An 18,458-nucleotide genomic window follows, 5' to 3' on the forward strand; every position below is an offset into this window, starting at 1 on the left:
TTTGTGTATATAAAACTTATTTGGAGCGGAATTTGTGGTGATACATGTATAAATTAAACATTTATTACCGATAAAGTCCAATTTCGGGAAGACATTTGTATGGGGGCTAGGTGAAATAATGGACCGATTTAAGCCAGTTTCAATAGGCTTGGTCCTTGAGCCGAAAAAACAATATGTATCAAATTTCATCGAAATATCTTCAAAACTGCGACCTGTACTCTGCGCACAAGGTTTACATGGACACACAGCCAGCCAGCCGACCAGACGGACGGACGGACATCGTTTAATCGACTCAGAAAGTGATTCTAAGTCGATCGGTATACTTTAAGGTGGGTGTTAGACAAATATTTTTGGGCGTTACAATCATCTGCACAAACGCATAATACCCTCCCCACTATGGTGGTGTAGGGTATAAATACTCTTGTCTGGTGGAGATTGCTGGACAACCATTCTGTGGTGTAAACTTGATCAGACTTAGTGTAGGTCCTCCTCTAATTGATAAACTAAATTGCTGACGAATGCCCGACAAACGGGTCGTCCATGCGTGGAATTGTGGCTTATAGGGACATTCATATCCCTTTGATTAATTAGTCATTGCGCTAAGGCTCTCTTTGCTCTTGGTGGAAACTCGATCAGACTTATTTTAGGTCCCGCACTACAAGAGCGCAGATTAAGATATTTTGACATGGTCTGTTTCATGACCACATCTCAATGATGAGTCACTGATATACTAAAATTTGACACAAGAATCACGAAGTCGTCCGGATTATGGAGGGCGATTTTTATTATAATCCTTATGAATTACTCGTTTATTTAAGAGTGAACTGTACAAGAATAGAAACAATCCAAAGAGATGCATATTACCGTTTATTGCCTATGCTAAGCTAGTAATTACAATACGACGAGATAAAAGCTTCGGCTCTCGGATTGACGCTATTCTTCGGCTCTCAATCGACTATAACAGCTATATTAACAAAAAAACTATAATCTTTGGCGAGGTAAACACTTCGGCTGTCGTTCGGCTACGCGAATCATGTGTTAAATTTTGTAATTTTGTATTTATTTATTCCTCTCAACGCAATGATGTCACCATGTAAATAAACTCTTTGATCAGGTGTTAATATTCGAATCAGCTGTCGCCAAATCCAAATAAATATAAAGACATTTTAGTTTCATTGTTCCACATTGTTTAGCTGTTCATACGACGACGACCCAATTTAAATAAAATCAAAATTTTATCAAAAAGAATCTAATTTATGAGACTTTTTAAACAAGATTAAATAAATTTGATTGAGATCTATTGTAAGATTTAAAAATTTAAATATTATTTATCAAAGATCATCAAATCTTCAACATTCAAATATTCATAAACAATATATAAAAAAAACTTAGCTTTATTAAAGTGTCAGTCAGTCTTTTTTAAAAAAGTTTAAATTTCAGCTGTCATTGGAAGATTTTTTTAATACTTTTATTAAGTTGTTTTTATATTTGTTTCATTATTATTTAGTTGTTTATTTATTTATTTATTTTTAACTCTTAGAAATTATTAACCAAATAATGTCTCTTTTTTGTTATTTAAAATATGAAAAAACCTAACTTAACATTAAGAAATCCCCAGCATTATATTTACTTAACGATTTCATTGATCTTTATCATTGTTGTGTTAATTATTTTTTATGTTTTCTATCTGTTTGTTTAAGAAAAAGAAGTTGTTGTCACAACTTTTATTGAATTAAACATCTAATAAATTATTTGCAAATTTGTTCATCACTATTTTCTACAAAAAAAAAGAAAGAAAGAATAGAATTGAATTGTATTTCGAAGAAAACGATTTTTGTTGTGTTAATTAAATGTTTGTTTGACTCAAATAAATTATTATTTCCATTTATGTAAACATGTATTGTAGTAGATTTATGTTTGTATAATCTTTAGCTAGGTGTTTTAGGATTTGAAATGTTTACATATTTATTGTTAATAAAATAATTAATTCTCAATTAATTTGTAAGCTTCAACAAATTTGATAGGAATATAATTTTTTATTTTGGATTTTGCTGTTTTTTTTTTCGTGGAGAACAATTTTGTTTACGATGTTTTAAACAATAAATTGATTAATTGTGATAGATTTGTTTTTGATTAAAATAAACAGATGTAAATATCAATTATTTCATTTTTAAATTATATGTTTAGCTTCTAATAATTTATTTAGTTAATATTTCAATTATTATTGAACAATTCATCAAATTATTGTAATTTTTAATTTGCATACAGAGAAATACAACAATGATTCGATTTTTTTGGATGGAATGTCAAAAAATATTCATCTATAAGCATTTGGAATATTTTATCGATCCTATGGCAGGCGATAGTTAGGCCTTTGAAATACCTTTCATTGTACACGATATATTGGGTGTATGACTTAAAAAAGCGGGATTTACAATAGATGACGTATGTTTTAAACGCGGAGTTGTTATAGTGTAAACAACAAGGTCTTTTTTTTTGCTGGAAGTTTTGCTTTACTTCTTTAATTTGAAAAAAAAAGTTCCGCTGAAGCACACCGATTGCTCTCCAAAGCTTACGGTGAATGGGTTCCATCGTTTTCAACGTGCGAGAGATGGTTTGTGCGGTTATGAAGTGGAGATTTTGATACGGAAGAGAATCGGAGGCATTACTCCATGAAGATTGTTGTAAAACTCAACAAGAGCTTGCAAAATCATTGGGAGCTACCCAATCAGCAATTTGAAGACGTTTGTGAGCAACAGGATTCTTCCACAAGCAGCAAAATTGGGTACCATATGAATTGAAGCCGAGAGAACTTTTGCATGTCTGAAATGAAGCTTGGACGCTATAAAAGAAAATAATTTTTACAACGAATTATTACTGGTGATGAAAAATGGATTCATTACAATAACCCAAAGTGTAGAAATCGTATGTCATGCAGAGACCTGAGCCGAACGGCTGTAAGCCGAGCCTCCCATCGGCTGTAAGCCGAGCCTCCCCGCCGAAATTTTTGCGGCTTAAATCGTCTTGAAAATTGCCGCCGGTTTTGATTGAAGTTACTAATTTCATAAAATTTTTGGAATTTCAATTTTTAAATTTTGAATTTTTTACAATTTGAGTAATTACAACGAATTATTTATTACTGGCGATGAAAAATGGATCCATTACAATAACCCAAAGTGTAGAAATCGTATGTCATGCTGAGACCTTCGCCGAACGGTTGTAAGCCGGCTGAGCCAACGCCTTCGTAATTTTTGCGGCTTAAATCGTCTTAAAAATAGCCGCCGTTTTTGATTGATGTTACTTAGTATAACATTTTCGGAATTTCAATTTTAAAATTTTGAATTTTTTACAAGTTGAGTAATTATTCTTTAGTCGGCTAACAGCCGGCTTTGAGCCGTTGTCGACATTTGTTTGCGTCAGCCGCCGCCGCCGTTAAATTTAGTCGGCGCAGGTCTCTGATGTGAAGCCCGGCCAACCACCCAAATCGACACCAAAGCCAAATGTCCATGGCGCTATGGTAATTCTCTATTATGAGCTGCTGAAATCTGGTTAGACCATCACAGAGAACCTGTGCCGAAGGCAACTGATTAGTTTGAACCGAACATTGAGCGAAAAACGTCCAGCCATGAAACCGTAATATTCCATCAAGATAATGCTCGACCACTTGTTGCAATACCTGTTACAAAGTATTTAGAATGAAGTGATTGGGAAGTTTTGCCTCACCCGCTTTGTAGGTCAGACCGTGCCCCGTCCGACAACGATTTGTTTCGATCGATGTAGAACGCTGTCTCTGGAATATGTTTCACTTTGTCCCCTTTTACAATGCAGAAATTGAAAGGCAGACAGACAAAGTTTGTTGACGAGGGGTTGAAGACGTAGAGTGTGTAGTACATGACTATCTGTACTAGACATTTTTTGAAACTCTCTTCCACTTTTCGAAGTTTTCATGTTGTTGCTTCATATCATTTTTCTCACATCAATGTTTAAATGCATTTGACAATGTAAATATTCACATTGCGAAAAAGAATGAAAAAAGGAAACGAACAATTTCTGTCAGTCTATTAATTTCGCGATTGTAAAAGGTTTAGGCAAGTTCAAAAGAGAAAATGTCTGCCTTTCAAATTCTGCATTGTTAAAAGGTGACTTTGGAACAAGGTCCGATATTGGCTCGATTCTTTCTTGGCCTCAAAAGTGAACGAAATCCATATATTGCCAGAAAAATGGGAAAAGGTAATAGCTAACAATGGCCAATACTTTGAATAAATTTATATTCTACAAATGTTTCAAAATAAAAGCTAGAAATTTGAAAAAAAATCCCGCATTTTTAAGTCATACACCCAATAAGTATTAATAGATGTATTAAAACACAGATAACATGAAGTAATCTGCCATAATCATACACAACAGAAATTTATGGCAACCTATTAATTTTCAGAATTTTTTCCACATACAATCAATTATACACAATAGGAATTACTTACCCGTATAATATTCATAATAATAATAATGATTGTGTTAATTGTTTCAATTGTTTTGACCACAATATAGTCAATCACATCCCATCACATCCCAACGTCTCTAAGCAATTAACAGCTGTAGTAACGGCAGTAGCTATAGACAACAGCAAACAGATCATTTAATCTCATGCCATTTATTCCCGTCTGCGCCACATTTCTATTACAGACAGCCAAGCAGCTTCTCATTTCTCTCAATGATAATGAACTTTAAGTAATTGACTTTTAATTACTATATTACGTATATGAATCAACAATTTATTTATGAGAATTTATAGACATTAGAAAGAGGGTGTGCTTTTCATCTTTCTCTCTGTCTTGATTCTTCATAAAATTTAAATAATTTATTTATTTAAATTTTTTTGTTTAGTTTTTATTAATTTGTTTAATTCTATATTAATTGGTTTAACATATTTTTTTGGAGGGATTTCTTTTTAACAAATTACTGTTTATAATATAAACAAACAAAACAATTTATTTGAAAATTTTTAAGAAATTTATCGCTCAAACATGATTTTTGAATGAAAACAAACCGAGAATAAAAGCAACTTATCATCTACCACATTTCTAATGTATGCAAATTTGATCGAAAGGCAAAAAGACAATAAAAATTTGTAATTTATAATCAGCATTAACAAAAATGGAAAGATCTTAACTACAATGAAAGCGACGGACTACAATTTTTCCAAATTTGCAATTACACGTTTTCTTACCGTATATTCTGCCAGTAAATGTTAAAAATCATTTAAATGTGAAATCGATCAACTGAGGGCCCGATTACAGAATAAATGATAATAAATATGTAAATTTTAAACTACTAGTCAGATGTCTTTTAGAAGAGTTGGAGAGGTGGACGTTAATAGAGGAGTTGAACTTCCGAATATATATTTCCACGATTGTCGGTGACCAATGAAATGTTTGGAGATGGTTTTCTGTCATGTGTTGAATACAACGCCAAGCACACATACTGGAGTTCTCGATTAATGGATCTCAAAGGAGTATGATCGGTTGCACTATTGTATTTTTTAGTCACAACAGTGCTCACGTTTGTTTTTATAACCGGCTTTGATTTTGGGTATTATTCCGGACCATCCACCATGTTTCGATTCTGGTTTGCTCCAAAACGAATTTGATAAAAAACCTGTAATATCAATTGTTGTTTTGAGAAATCGGACTAATACTATTGGATGTATGTTTTAAAAATGCGGGAATTTTTTAAAATTTTTAGCCTTTATTTTGAAATATTTGTACAATATAAATTTATTCAAAGTATTGGCCATTGTGCAATCTTTCTGGCAACATATGGATTCCGAGCCAAAAGAACTGCTCATCTTTTGAGGCCAAGAACAAATCAACCCAATATCGGATACTCTGTTCCAAAGTTAAGCGTATCACAGATAGAGCGTTCTGCATCGATCGAAATAAATAGTAGTCGGACGGGGCATGGTCTGGACTTTAAAGCGGCTGTGGCAATACTTCCCAAACATTTCATTCTAAATACTTTTTAACAGGTATTTCAACATCTGGCCTAGCGTTGTCATGATGGAATATTTCGGTTTCATGTCTGGCCGCATATTCTGGGCATCAAACCTCGCCTTAAATGAATCAGTTGCGTTCGGTACAGGTTGCCTGTGATGGTCTCGCCTGATTTCAGCAGGGGAAACCTTTTGGTCCCACCAAATGTATCTTATCTTAGCGCCATGGATATTTGGCTTTTGTGTCGATTCGGTTGGTTGGCCGGGCTTCACATACGATCTCTTAAGCTTCGGGTTATCATAATGGATCCATTTTTCATCGCAAGAAATGATTCGGTGCAAAAATTAGTTTTTTTTCAGCGTTCAAACATCATTTCAAACATGCAAAATCGAAATTCGTATGGTACCCAATTTTCTGCTGCTCGCAAACGTTTTGAAATTGCTGCTTGAGTAGCTCCCAATGATTTTGCAAGCTCTTCTTGAGTTTTACAACAATATTCATGGAGTAATGTCTCCAATTCTAATCCTAATCATTACAGACTTGAAACCTTCGATCAATAAAACTGTGTGTAATTTTGTAAGTCATGGAAATATAACCATATACGGACACCAGTACATGATAAAATACCAAAAAAAAGGACCCGTGTCTACCAGTTTTGCCCAAAGTCATGCACTTTTTTTATGGGCCCCCAAAGATTTGGGGCCTCGGTGTCATTTTTGCAAAAAAGTAGTCATTTTCTCAAGCTCATATCTTGCAAACAGTTTGGAATTTTGATTTACTCTCTGAGGCAAAGTTGTAGCCCTTGTCATAAAGAACATATAAAATCAAAAAAACTTCATCTTCAAGATCAAAATCGCCTCAGAGAGTAAATCAAATTTCCCAATTATTTGCAAAATATGAGCCTGAGAAAATGACCACTTTTTTGCAAAAATTACACCGAGGCCCCAAATCTTTGGGTGCCCATAAAAAAGTACATGACTTTGGGAAAAACTGTTTTCTTTTTGGTCTTTTACCACGTAGTGGTGTCCGTATATGGTTACTTTTTTTCATGTTGCACTGTGTAATTAGATTGTGAATCTAAACATCAGTCGACAGTATGGTTCTTTTAAGATATAATCACGTGTTTCTTTGGAATTGTCATGTAAATAGGCAATATTTAATTTCAGTGCTGTGATGTATTTTTGAATATCGCGATTGTTAAACAGAACTGGTTCTAATAATAGTTTAGAATCTGAAGTGTTTCCGATTATACTGGTTCTAATTCATGTTTCACGTTCAAACAAAATAGAATTTTAATTCTGGTTTACAGGTTGAATTTATTATTGCGCAGATAGTGATGTCCATTGTAATTTGAAATTGATTTCGATGAAATTAAGCAAATATGTCAAATGTCTATATAAATGCGTCAGAAGCTAAAATTCCTAACTCCACAAAATAAAAATAATAGTAAATTAGTGATGTTTGAAAAATTGATTTCAAAAATTTATGAAAATGATAAAACGGACCATAAATTCAATTAAATAACAGAAGAACAAAATAATTTTCAAAGAGTTCACATAGATTTATATAACAAAATTGAGAAATTTTCGAAAAGTGAAGTTAGGCCTTTTAGCTGTTGACACATCCATATGTTGATATATATGAAAAAATAATGAATTTAAAGTTAAATCTTAAACAATTTATTATTTCCAGATAAATTAATAAATATCGTTAACAAGAAATCCTTGAATTACCTATAATTTAACGATATATTTGTTTTCACAAACAAAATAATTACATATTTATTTAAAAACAAACAAAAAAAAAAACTTTTTTCAAATTAAAAAAAAAATACAGTAATTTATTAAAAGTGATGGCGCTGCGGTGATTAAAATAGTTTAGTTGCAAATTGTTTGTTGATGGCATCGTTGAGGTGTTTAAATGATTAATACTTAATTCTTTATTAAATGATATATTTGTTTAAATATTTGTTTTTTTATTTTCATACAAAACAAAAATATATACAATATTAATAACAATAATTATACTTGGGAATTATTTATTTTATTTATTATTATCTTTTCATTTAGTTGGAAGGATTTTAGTGGGTTGTTTTCAAAATTCAATTGATTTATGAGACATTAATGAAGTTTTATCTATCGATTGCCATAAAAATCTTTGAATCGATCAGAGAACAATTAACGAAATTTAAATTGAATAAAATGAAACAATTGCTATTTTTAAGCTATTTTAGAATGGAATATTTGGTAAACAATTGCTACTTTAGTTAGAAAACAAACAAATTAAATACGATATATTAAACTACTAGTTGACCGCCCGGCTTCGCCCGGTAGCGTTTACTAATGTTAGTTCTTCATGTTTCTCCAACCCACATACACCTGCCTGTTCTTATTTATTTGCAAATAAAATATCTAAATTTGTACTGCATACTTTAGGGAGCTTTTTTATTACAGATGATTGGAATCAAAAAAAAAAATTAGAGTTTTACCCGGAATTTTTGAGTTTTTTTCCTTTACAAACCATCTCCTGAAAATTTCGAAAAAAAAATCAGCCAAATCTCTCCAGCCGTTATCATGTGATGCCATTACATACATGGACCATTTCATTTTTATACATATAGAAGATAGATAGATATTGATAGGTGAAAAATTGAGAATCGTATTTGTAAAATTATCAAGTTTAAACATAAAGTTAATCTCAGTGTGTCAGATCTGGAGTCTGAAAATATGTTTTAGTTAAATTCAATAAATTTTCATTCAACACAATAAAGATAGTATTTTTTTTAATTTCGCATATTTATAAAATAAATATTAGCAAATGCGTGCTAAAAACAATTTAATTTAAATTGTGTGGGAATTTATTTTAATTTAGTTTGTGTATTATTTTACTACAATAATCTAGACTGACGTTTCAAGACGAGTGCAATGCCCCAAATTAGCACTGATGTGTAGAGTATAATTTGGGCGACCTTGACCTGTCATTCATTCATTCAGTCATTTAATTTGTTTGGTTGTTTGTTTTTGTGATGAGTTTGTTTAGTTATAGAATCGTTGGTAATAAAATGTTTAATTTGATTAACTCCATAACAATGTTTTCAAACAAAAACTGTTACAAAAATTATAATTAAATTAAAAAGAAATAATAATAATATACACTTTCATAAACAAAATCTAATAAAAAAACAAGTAAGAGAGCTACAGTGGTTGACAAAACATTGGAAACTTTTCCAAATATTTCATTAGTGGCCTAAAATCTGAAATAATTTTTTAAAAAATTTTAACATTTTTATAGTATTTTATTTGTATACTTTTATTAACTTAATTTAACAAAAAACAAAGGACATAATTAATTAAATTCTAAAAATTAGAAAACAAAATTAAAAGATTTCTTTATTACGGCATTGACAAAACAATGGAAACTTAGGTATTATTTTAACAAATATGGTCTAAACTTTGCAATAACTCAATATTTTGTTGGGTATCCCTTATTTTTTATAACTGCTACACATCGACGATGCATTGAACCAATTAAAGAGTCAATGGTCTGCTTTGAAATATTTTGCCATTCGCTTATAACCGCCTCCGATAAATCTTCCTTCCTGGTGTAATTTTGGGTCCTTATTTTACGATCTACAATTTCCCATAGATTTTCTATGGTATTTAGATCTGGCGATTGGGCAGGCCACTTCAAAACACGTACCTCGTTGGATTGTAACCACTCGGTTACAACCCTAGAGGTGTGTTTCGGGTCGTTGTCGTGTTGGAATCTCCAAACTAGGGGCATATTTTCCTCAGCGTATGGATACATAACATCGTTTAATATGGATCTGTATCCTATACTTGTTATGGTATCTTTTATAATATGAATTGGGCCCATACCTTGCCCTGAAAAACATCCCCATACCATAATATTGCCACCGCCAAACTTTACAGTCTTATTTGTGTACTTTGGATCTAATCTTTTTCCCTTTGGTCGTCTTACAAATGTTCTCCCATCACTGCCTCTTAAATTGTATTTGGATTCGTCGGAAAAGAGGACAGTATTCGATTTCTGTATCGAAATGGAATAGTGATCCCTGGCAAATTGTAGACGAGCAGAACGGTTCTTTTTAGAAATGAGTGGTTTTTCACAGGACGATATTTTTTTTTTTTTTTTTCCTTGGACCAGCACTCAGGGGATGACCCCTACTCATGCAAAGCATTGTGTTGGAACTAGGAAAATAGGTTATGGGAGGGAGGATAGAGGGAGTAGTGTTTGTGGACATTTGATTTGAATTTTCCTATATTGAAAGTGACAGGAAATACTTCAGGAGGAAGCTTATTCCACATACGGACAGTACGGCTAAAGAACGAATTTTCCCTGTAACTAACCAAGACCAGCCTCATTTGCCCTGCGACTAACTGTTCGGGTATTTATTTCTAATTTTAGGATATTAACAACCTCTCGAGGAGTTATTTTTAGGAATTTCTTGAACTCTCTCGCTATTAAATTAACTTGTCTAGGAGTAGTTTTACGAGGTCTTCCACCTAAATGTTGAGTTTTTACAGAACCGGTCTAACGAAATTTCTTTATAATTTTTGAAACTACTGATTAATTTATTTGCCCAATTCACAATTGGTGTCGTAGCGTTGTATCGTTGTATGTCGTAATGTTTTTTATTAATGTTTTGTTTTTGTTTCGAAAAATTAGTTTGAAAAATATTTATGACATACAATGCTACATCACTACGACATCAATTGTGAATTGGGCAATTGAATATTTGTCACAGATACTTTTTTGTTTTAAACCAGCTTTAAAATCGTTAATTATTTTATTTTTTAAGTCTTCACAAATCTTGCTAATGGCTAATTTCGTTAACTTTGAAAAAAAAACAATTATGCGAAAAACTTAGAAAAAGAAATTGTGAAAAATTACCAGAATTTCAAAATAAAATAACTGTAAACAGGGTGCATTTTACATCGTTATTTTAAATATTATTTTCGTTTTACACTTCTTTCTTGCAGAAGTTTAAAAGTTTCCATTGTTTTGTCAGTAGCGAAATAGTGAATATTTTTAATTTTGTTCCCTTTTTCAGAATATAATTAATTATGTTGTTTGTTTTTCAGTTAATTTATATAAATAAAACTATACAAGTAAAGTACTAAACAAAAAAAATGTTATTTTAAAAAAATATTTTAAATTTTGGGCTACATATGGAATATTTGGAAAAGTTTCCATTGTTTTGTCAATCACTGTATATTGAATCTTACATACCCTCCAACGAATTACACTTCAAAATAAAAATTTTAAATATTATATTATAAACTAAATTTTTTTTCCAGTTTTTTCATTTTTTTGGGAAAATTTTTTTTCGAATTGTTTTTTTATTATTTTTTTAAATTTAAAATTTTTTTGCTTTGTTTTTCCAATTTTTTTTTTAATAAAAAATTTTTTTTTAGAATTGTTTTTTTTTTAAATTTAAAATTTTTAATTTTTTTAAATTTAAAATTTTTTTGTTTTGTTTTTCCAATTTTTTTTTTAATAAAAAAAAATTTTGGTGAAAAAAAAATTCGGGTTAAAAAATATGTTTTCCGATTTTGACCCATTATAGGCCCAACATACTATGGTCTTATATACATACGTTTTTGCAAAGATCTTTAAAATATCTATCATTAGATATCCATATTGTCTATATTAATGACTTAGTAATCCAGATATAGGTAAACAATCGAGGTTGTCCTGGTTTTTTCCTTAGCCATTTGTGGACCGAATTTCTTGATTATAGCCGGAAGAATTCCAGAGATATTGATGTATGAAGCGTGTATGTAAGTAATTTGGGGGCTTCGGAAAGTTGATTTCAACAGACAGATAGACGGACATGGCTTAATCGACTGCGCTATCTATAAGGATCCAGAATATATATACTTTATAGGATCGCAAAATTATATTGGGGAAATTACAAACGGAATGACAAACTTATATATAGCCTTCTCACGAAGGTGAAGGGTATAAAAACATCCACTTTAATTACATAAAGAATGAAATCAACTTTATCTAGATACTTTTATAAAAAGAATTTACTTTCGCTTAAACCATTTGCAAAATGTGGGTCATGATCTACTTAAATTTGTATAAGAGATTATAAGACTTTTAGAAACATATTCATAACCCCTTGAGTTTTTTTTAAAAAATGTTCCATTCTACTCGTACTGTTGTACGTTCGTTAGTACTAAATTAATATCTTTGTAGCCCTGTTCGTTTGACATTTCAATGAAATGTTAATAAAGTTTTTAAGACCTCTTCATAGGTTAATTAATTATCAATTACAATTTTTTTACTATTAACTAATCATTACAAAGTAGTTGATTATGGTTATTTCAAAATAATTTATTAATTAGTAATTTAAACGTAAATTTTTCTGATAATATGGATACTTGCGGGCTTAAAAGCGAATCTCATATAATTTAGTTTTAAATAATTTGTATATTGAACAGATGTTAATTTAAAACAAAGTTGTTTTCCATTTAATTTATTTAATCAGTATTATTCTTGATAAAAATGTGTTTAATATTAATATTAATTAAAATTAAAACTTGTATTACAAAGATTTAGTGATTTTTATTTCAGTTGAGACTTCAAAAAAGGTACCGTGAAATAACTCCCAAATGAAATAACTCCCCACGAAAAAATGAAATAACACCCAACAAATTTATCACACAACTTAGGACTTATTTCATTGTGAAACAACTCCTAACGCATAGGGAGTTATTTCATAATTTTTTGTTGGGAGTTATTTCATAATGCTATAACTCCCAATGAAATTTTTGTTGGGTTTTATTTCATTTTATTTTGGGAATTAGGAATTATTTCACTGTATTGGGAGTTATTTCATTTTTCTTGGGTTCTACTTTGCAAAAGCAGAACTCATAAATATCAAAAACTGGCTTCACTCAGAAAAGCTTTTTGCATTCCCGGCCTTCGGCTGGGCTCTAAGTTTTTCTCCTCTGGGATGTATTAAAAACTGGCTTCGCTCAGAAACGTTTTTTGCATTGCCGGCCTTTGGCCGGGCGCAAAGGTTTTCTCCTCTGGGGTGTATCAAAAACCAGGTTTGCTCAGAAAAGATTATTTTTACATCGTCGACCTTTGTCAGGTTGCAACGATTTCTTAATCTGGTGCGAAATGAAAATCGGCTTTCAAAAATATTATAAAACCTTTCTGCAATGAAAGAAATCTTTTCTGAGCGAAGCCAGATTTTGATTTTGATACAGGAGGAGAAAACCTTAGCACCCGGCCGAAGCCCGGCAATGCAAATAACTTTTCAGAGCGAAGCCAGTTTTTGATACACCCCAGAGGAGGTGGGATTTATTTCATTGGGAGTTATTTCGCTTTTTTAAAATTATGAAACCGCCGATTATTAGGAGTAATTTCATTTTACCCTTTGGTAGTTATTTAATTTTTCAAGTTTGGGAATTATTTCATTTGGGAGCTATTTCACGGTACCTTCAAAATATCATGCACTAAAATCGTTAAAATATTCGTCATGATATGAAATTCTCAGTGATCGTTCGTCGATCAACTCAATATTTAACTTTAACTTTTCGTATAAAATAGTCCGAGTACTCAGCTAACCGGACTGCTTTCCTAACGGATGTGTTGGGAGCTCTTCTGAAAATGCTTTCTATTTATTGGCCTATCAACGGACAATTTCTCCCGATACTGTTTAATAATATTGGAATCAGTTTGACGGCAGACCTTTGATTGTTTGGCCAAATTTTTGTAGGACCAAGTTGGATTTTGATGAAAATTTTTAATAATTTTAGTACGCACTTTTTTCTCGTAACTCATTTTAATCAGATTAACAACGAATGAATATGAATTGACATTAAACTTAATAACTGACTTTTCAAAGGTAACTTGATAAAAAAAATCAAATAATACTTGGGTTAAAAGTTCTAAAGAAAAACGTGAGTTAAGGTTTTTTCGATCTCACTCCTTAATGCTTTTTTTAAAGAGCAAACATTTTATTTTATTGTAAAAGGTCCAAACCAATAGAGGAAGATACAAGATGGAATTGAACAAAAGTTCACCAATTTTATTAAAATATCAAGAGGTTAGGTTGAATATTTTTTAGCTCGGTTCCGTTTCGATAAAAAACAGTTTCTGTTATTATTCGCTTATTAATTTAATTGATCTACTCTTACTATTTCTTTAGACTCTGCACATAATGTTTATGATTTAAATTCAACTTAAATAAATCAATTTATGTACGATCGAAATGAATAAACTTATGAAGTGTTGGCGTTTATTGCTTTACGCTTGTCCAATTTATTTTCAATATTAAATAGAAACATTAAAAGTGAAAAATTCATTGATGAAGATGTTAAACTCTTTATCTTTAATGGATGTTAATTAAAAGTTTTTGATTAATCACATTCACTTTAAAAAAAATGGCCTCTGCTCAATAACAGTTGTTAACTTAACGGCCGTTTTTTAATTTGAAATTCAGTTTCCGGCTTAAAATGTTTGTTTATGCTAAAGTGCTAAAAAGTGTGTAAATTTTAAGTTAATTTCGATGTTTTTATCTCAGTGTTTATGTGCCTGGCATTATTATAAGGTAGGTCAAGAATTTCTACATAAAAGGTTCTTATTTTTAGCAACTCACAATTAATGTCCTTTCTCAAAAACACTATCAACATGAACAATCACAATGCAAACTCCGCAAAAAAGAAAAAATCAAAAGCAAAAAAAAATTCCCTTCATTTTATGATCTGTTGTTATTGTTTAAGAACTTGGGGTTTGGTTCTGTTATGGTTTTCTGTATTCAGAACAAGTTGTTCCACATTCCTTAAGAAATTGAAACAAAAAAAGAAAGATTAAAAGCAACATCATCGTCTTTGAAACAGAAAACTGAAATCAAAACAACTAAATACAAAAAGTAACTGACTTGAAGATCATCATCGGCAACTTTAACAGCAGCAGCCATTGCAATGACCTTGAAATGCTGTGGCCAATTAAACTATAAAATACCGTTTGTTCACATTGAAAACGGCAACGTTGAAGAAGATGGCACGACACACTCGTTTATTGGCCGGCCAACAGCAGAGTTTGAAGATCAACAACAACAATAAAAGAAGAAGATTCAGAGTCAGTCCAATTGATCATAAAACAAAAACAATAATAATAATAAACAACAACACAAGACATGACAGAAAAAAATAACCTTGACAAAGGGAAAAACAATATGTACTGGACAGTGACTTTAACGTGACCGGCCCCAAAACACGCAGCAGCAACAGCAACAAAACAACATCTTTAATAATGATGATCATGCTGATAATGATGTTTTTGTTTTGTTTGTTTTATTTATAAACAAAATGATCAAGTCATTAACATTATTTTTTGAAAAACAAACCAAAAAAAAACTATAGAACTGATGACCATGCAGGCAGGCGAATCTAAAATGTGTCTAAAAATTATATATAGAACTTAATTACAAGATCATGTTTAGTAGTGAGTTAGTTCCCCCAGTTAACAATCATTCATACATAGAAGTAGTAGAATTAAAAATGCAATTAGCAAGACAAAAACTATGTTTTATGAAATTTAAACAAAACATGTGTATAATTTTCTTATTTATTTTATACACACAGTCATTTCAACACGACATTGGTACGCATGACAAAATTCTAAAATGTAATCAGTTAAGTTAGCAGTCATTTTCTAAAACCTTCAACTATATATTTTAAAAATTAAAATTTATTGTACAAAATGAAAATAAAAATAGTCTCCCCTTGGATTCATGCTAACTCAGGACCATATATTTTAATTTCATATTTCTAGGTCCATAATTATAAAAAATTCAAAAAGTACCATTTGAAGAACGAAAAAGTACCATTATATCTCATTTTTGCTCCCTATACTTGATTCTTACTTCACTCAGCAGCAAATCAGCTTAATTTTGTGTAGATAAGTTAACTAATTTAAAATATTTAAAAGGTACCATTAGAAGAAAAGGTTAGCAATTTACTTTTTGCCTCTGAAAAACCCATAAAGTTTTAAATTTCAAAATAATAATTTTTAGCGATTTTTTTGTGACACAGATACCTTCCAAACAATTCAAATCAGTGTTCATGTGCTTAAGAAATAAAATATATTTCAAAAAAGTACCATACTCTGATTTGGTTCAATTTACACCTTCGCCTCTCAAGGGTTTAAATTTTCAAAAAAAATACCAAATTTATATTAAAATATTTTTTACAAGTAAATAATTAAACTCAGGTTTTTGTAGCTCCAATTTTATGTATCCCTTCCAAAACATAAGATTTGTCGAGGTCATCAAAATAGGTATTTTTTGTGAGATGATTTCTTTTCTTTCCGCCGAGACATTTCTTCAGGTTTGGAAACATGAAATAATCACTCGGGGCTAAATCTTGAGAATAGGGCAGAAGAGGAAGCAGTTCGTTGCCTAATTCTTGAATTCTTGTTATGGAAACTGCACATGTGTGTTCCTTTTTGTGCATCCGATTGTGAGCAAACGCGGCAGCCATCTTGCGGAAAGATTTCTCATACACAAGTGACCATTCAAAATTGAAAGCCATGTGTGATGTGTAGGGCTTCCACAATCTCTCGCACTTTAAATCTCGATCGGCCAATAACATATCGTGATTTTTTTCTCAATTGTTTCGGGTGTAGAGACCTCAATTGGGCTTCCAGAATGTTTGGCATTTTTCGAGCTTGTACGGCCACAACGAAATTCAGTAAACCACTTTTTAACCATTGAAATTTATGGTGCAGAGTTCCCATATTATTTGTCAAGCTTTGCCTTTATTTGATTAATGTTTTTTTTCCTCAAAAAATAATGCTTTATGGGCAGACGGAATTCACTTTTTTCCAATTTCTCCTCAAGTCTGCTATCAATGGCTGTTAAACACAAACTAAATGACGCAGCTTGTTAAAATTTTGATAGGAGCCAACTGACAGATGCCTGTGGAGCAGTGTAGAACTTTCAGTTAAGAGCCAGGAAATGGGTGTTCCAAATATTTTGACTGCTCTAAAAATCATTTGTTTGAGCAGACCTCTCACAGCTTGGCTTTGCCGGAGTGCAGGCGATTGTTTTCTTTATTTATTCAAAGAATTCAGGAAACAAAAGTGGAATAAGCATTTTGAAATTGGTTCAAATTATATCTGTCGTATTGAAAGTCCATTTAGTAGAGTACAGTGTAGTTTTGGCCTCATATGTATGCATTCATAGTTTAAAGAATTGAGATTGATTTTTGATCAGTTTTTTTTTTGAAGCGATTGCCAGATTATGCCTTTTTGTATTCAAAGCACAAGTGAGAATTTTGACGTTTCAAAAAAAGAAAACCAGTTCTCATAAAAATAAAAACAAAAGGCAGTTCGGAGAGAAAGAGAAAAATATAAAACGTAGTTATATTCTATCTCGTGATACCTCTGTATACTTTGTGATTTAAAGGGAAAAACCTAAGTTATCAAATGATGAACATCACAAACTGACCCAGCAAACTCAAAGTCAAACTTTTGAGAAATATTGTTTTTTTTTCCTTCTTTTGATATCAAATGTAATTTCCAACTTCTCATCAAATCTTTAAGACTATTAAGAGAAATCACACTCCTAGCTGTTTAGAAATCCAATTTTTCATATACTATCAACGCATTATCAAAGTTTTGCAATTGAGAAAGTCTTAATTTAAAATTTTAGATCATATTTCCTTGTATGTAGAGCGGAAACGAGAAAAAAAATCAAAAAAAAAAAATTACTCAAACTACGAGTGTTGTTTTTGTTTTCAAATAGTTTTTTACGAATACATTCTCATCACTTAGGTTTTTGACAATTGAGTTAGGTCTGTGACTTGAGTGTTTCCGATCTATGTGTATTTATCTATGGTTATAACATTATATAGGCGCATGTCTCTTCTTTTGTGCACCTGTCCTACAATGGGCCGATCGTTTTTCAATGATCTTTTAGATTTATCTACGATTGTTGAATGAGTTCATTATTTCGTTATATTGATTCAAAAAGGGAGCCTGTTTTGGAAGAGAAAATAATCGAATGAAGAAAATGCCATAAACTTATGGAAAATGAGAGAAAATCAAGAGATCGTCATGTTTCCCAAAATAGTTAGAGCCTAGTGATAACTGATCGTGATTTGGACAGTTTAAACAAAAAATATGTTTTTAGTTTTTCGAAAATATTTATATTTTTCAACAAACATACAGTTTGGTATCATTTGAATCGTATTTTCAAGTCGCCATAAGTCGATGACTATATTGCCCATATTTTCTTGTTTTTTGAAAGGGTTTGTTAATTCATTTAAATATTTGTACTAGATCGAGTGTTATCTGGTAAATATCATGTCTCAAACAAGGACAATATATGTAACAAAATGTTTATTTTGACAGGTAAATAATCGTGGTATGAACAAATTTAAATAAGTCGCTCTAATAGACATATTTTGTTATAACCGTGAT

General features: G+C 31.2%; 2 protein-coding genes across 3 annotated transcripts in view; one reads left to right on the forward strand and one right to left on the reverse strand.

The window, feature by feature from the left end:
* nudC (nuclear distribution C, dynein complex regulator) overlaps positions 1-18,458 on the forward strand; it is a 62,080-nt gene that overhangs the window by 42,511 nt on the left and 1,111 nt on the right. The gene's annotated exons all lie outside the window — the stretch shown is intronic.
* LOC135954757 (putative uncharacterized protein DDB_G0277255) overlaps positions 1-18,458 on the reverse strand; it is a 158,438-nt gene that overhangs the window by 30,084 nt on the left and 109,896 nt on the right. The gene's annotated exons all lie outside the window — the stretch shown is intronic.

This window comes from Calliphora vicina, chromosome 3 (assembly GCF_958450345.1).
Source record: "Calliphora vicina chromosome 3, idCalVici1.1, whole genome shotgun sequence".
Lineage (NCBI taxonomy): Eukaryota > Metazoa > Arthropoda > Insecta > Diptera > Calliphoridae > Calliphora > Calliphora vicina.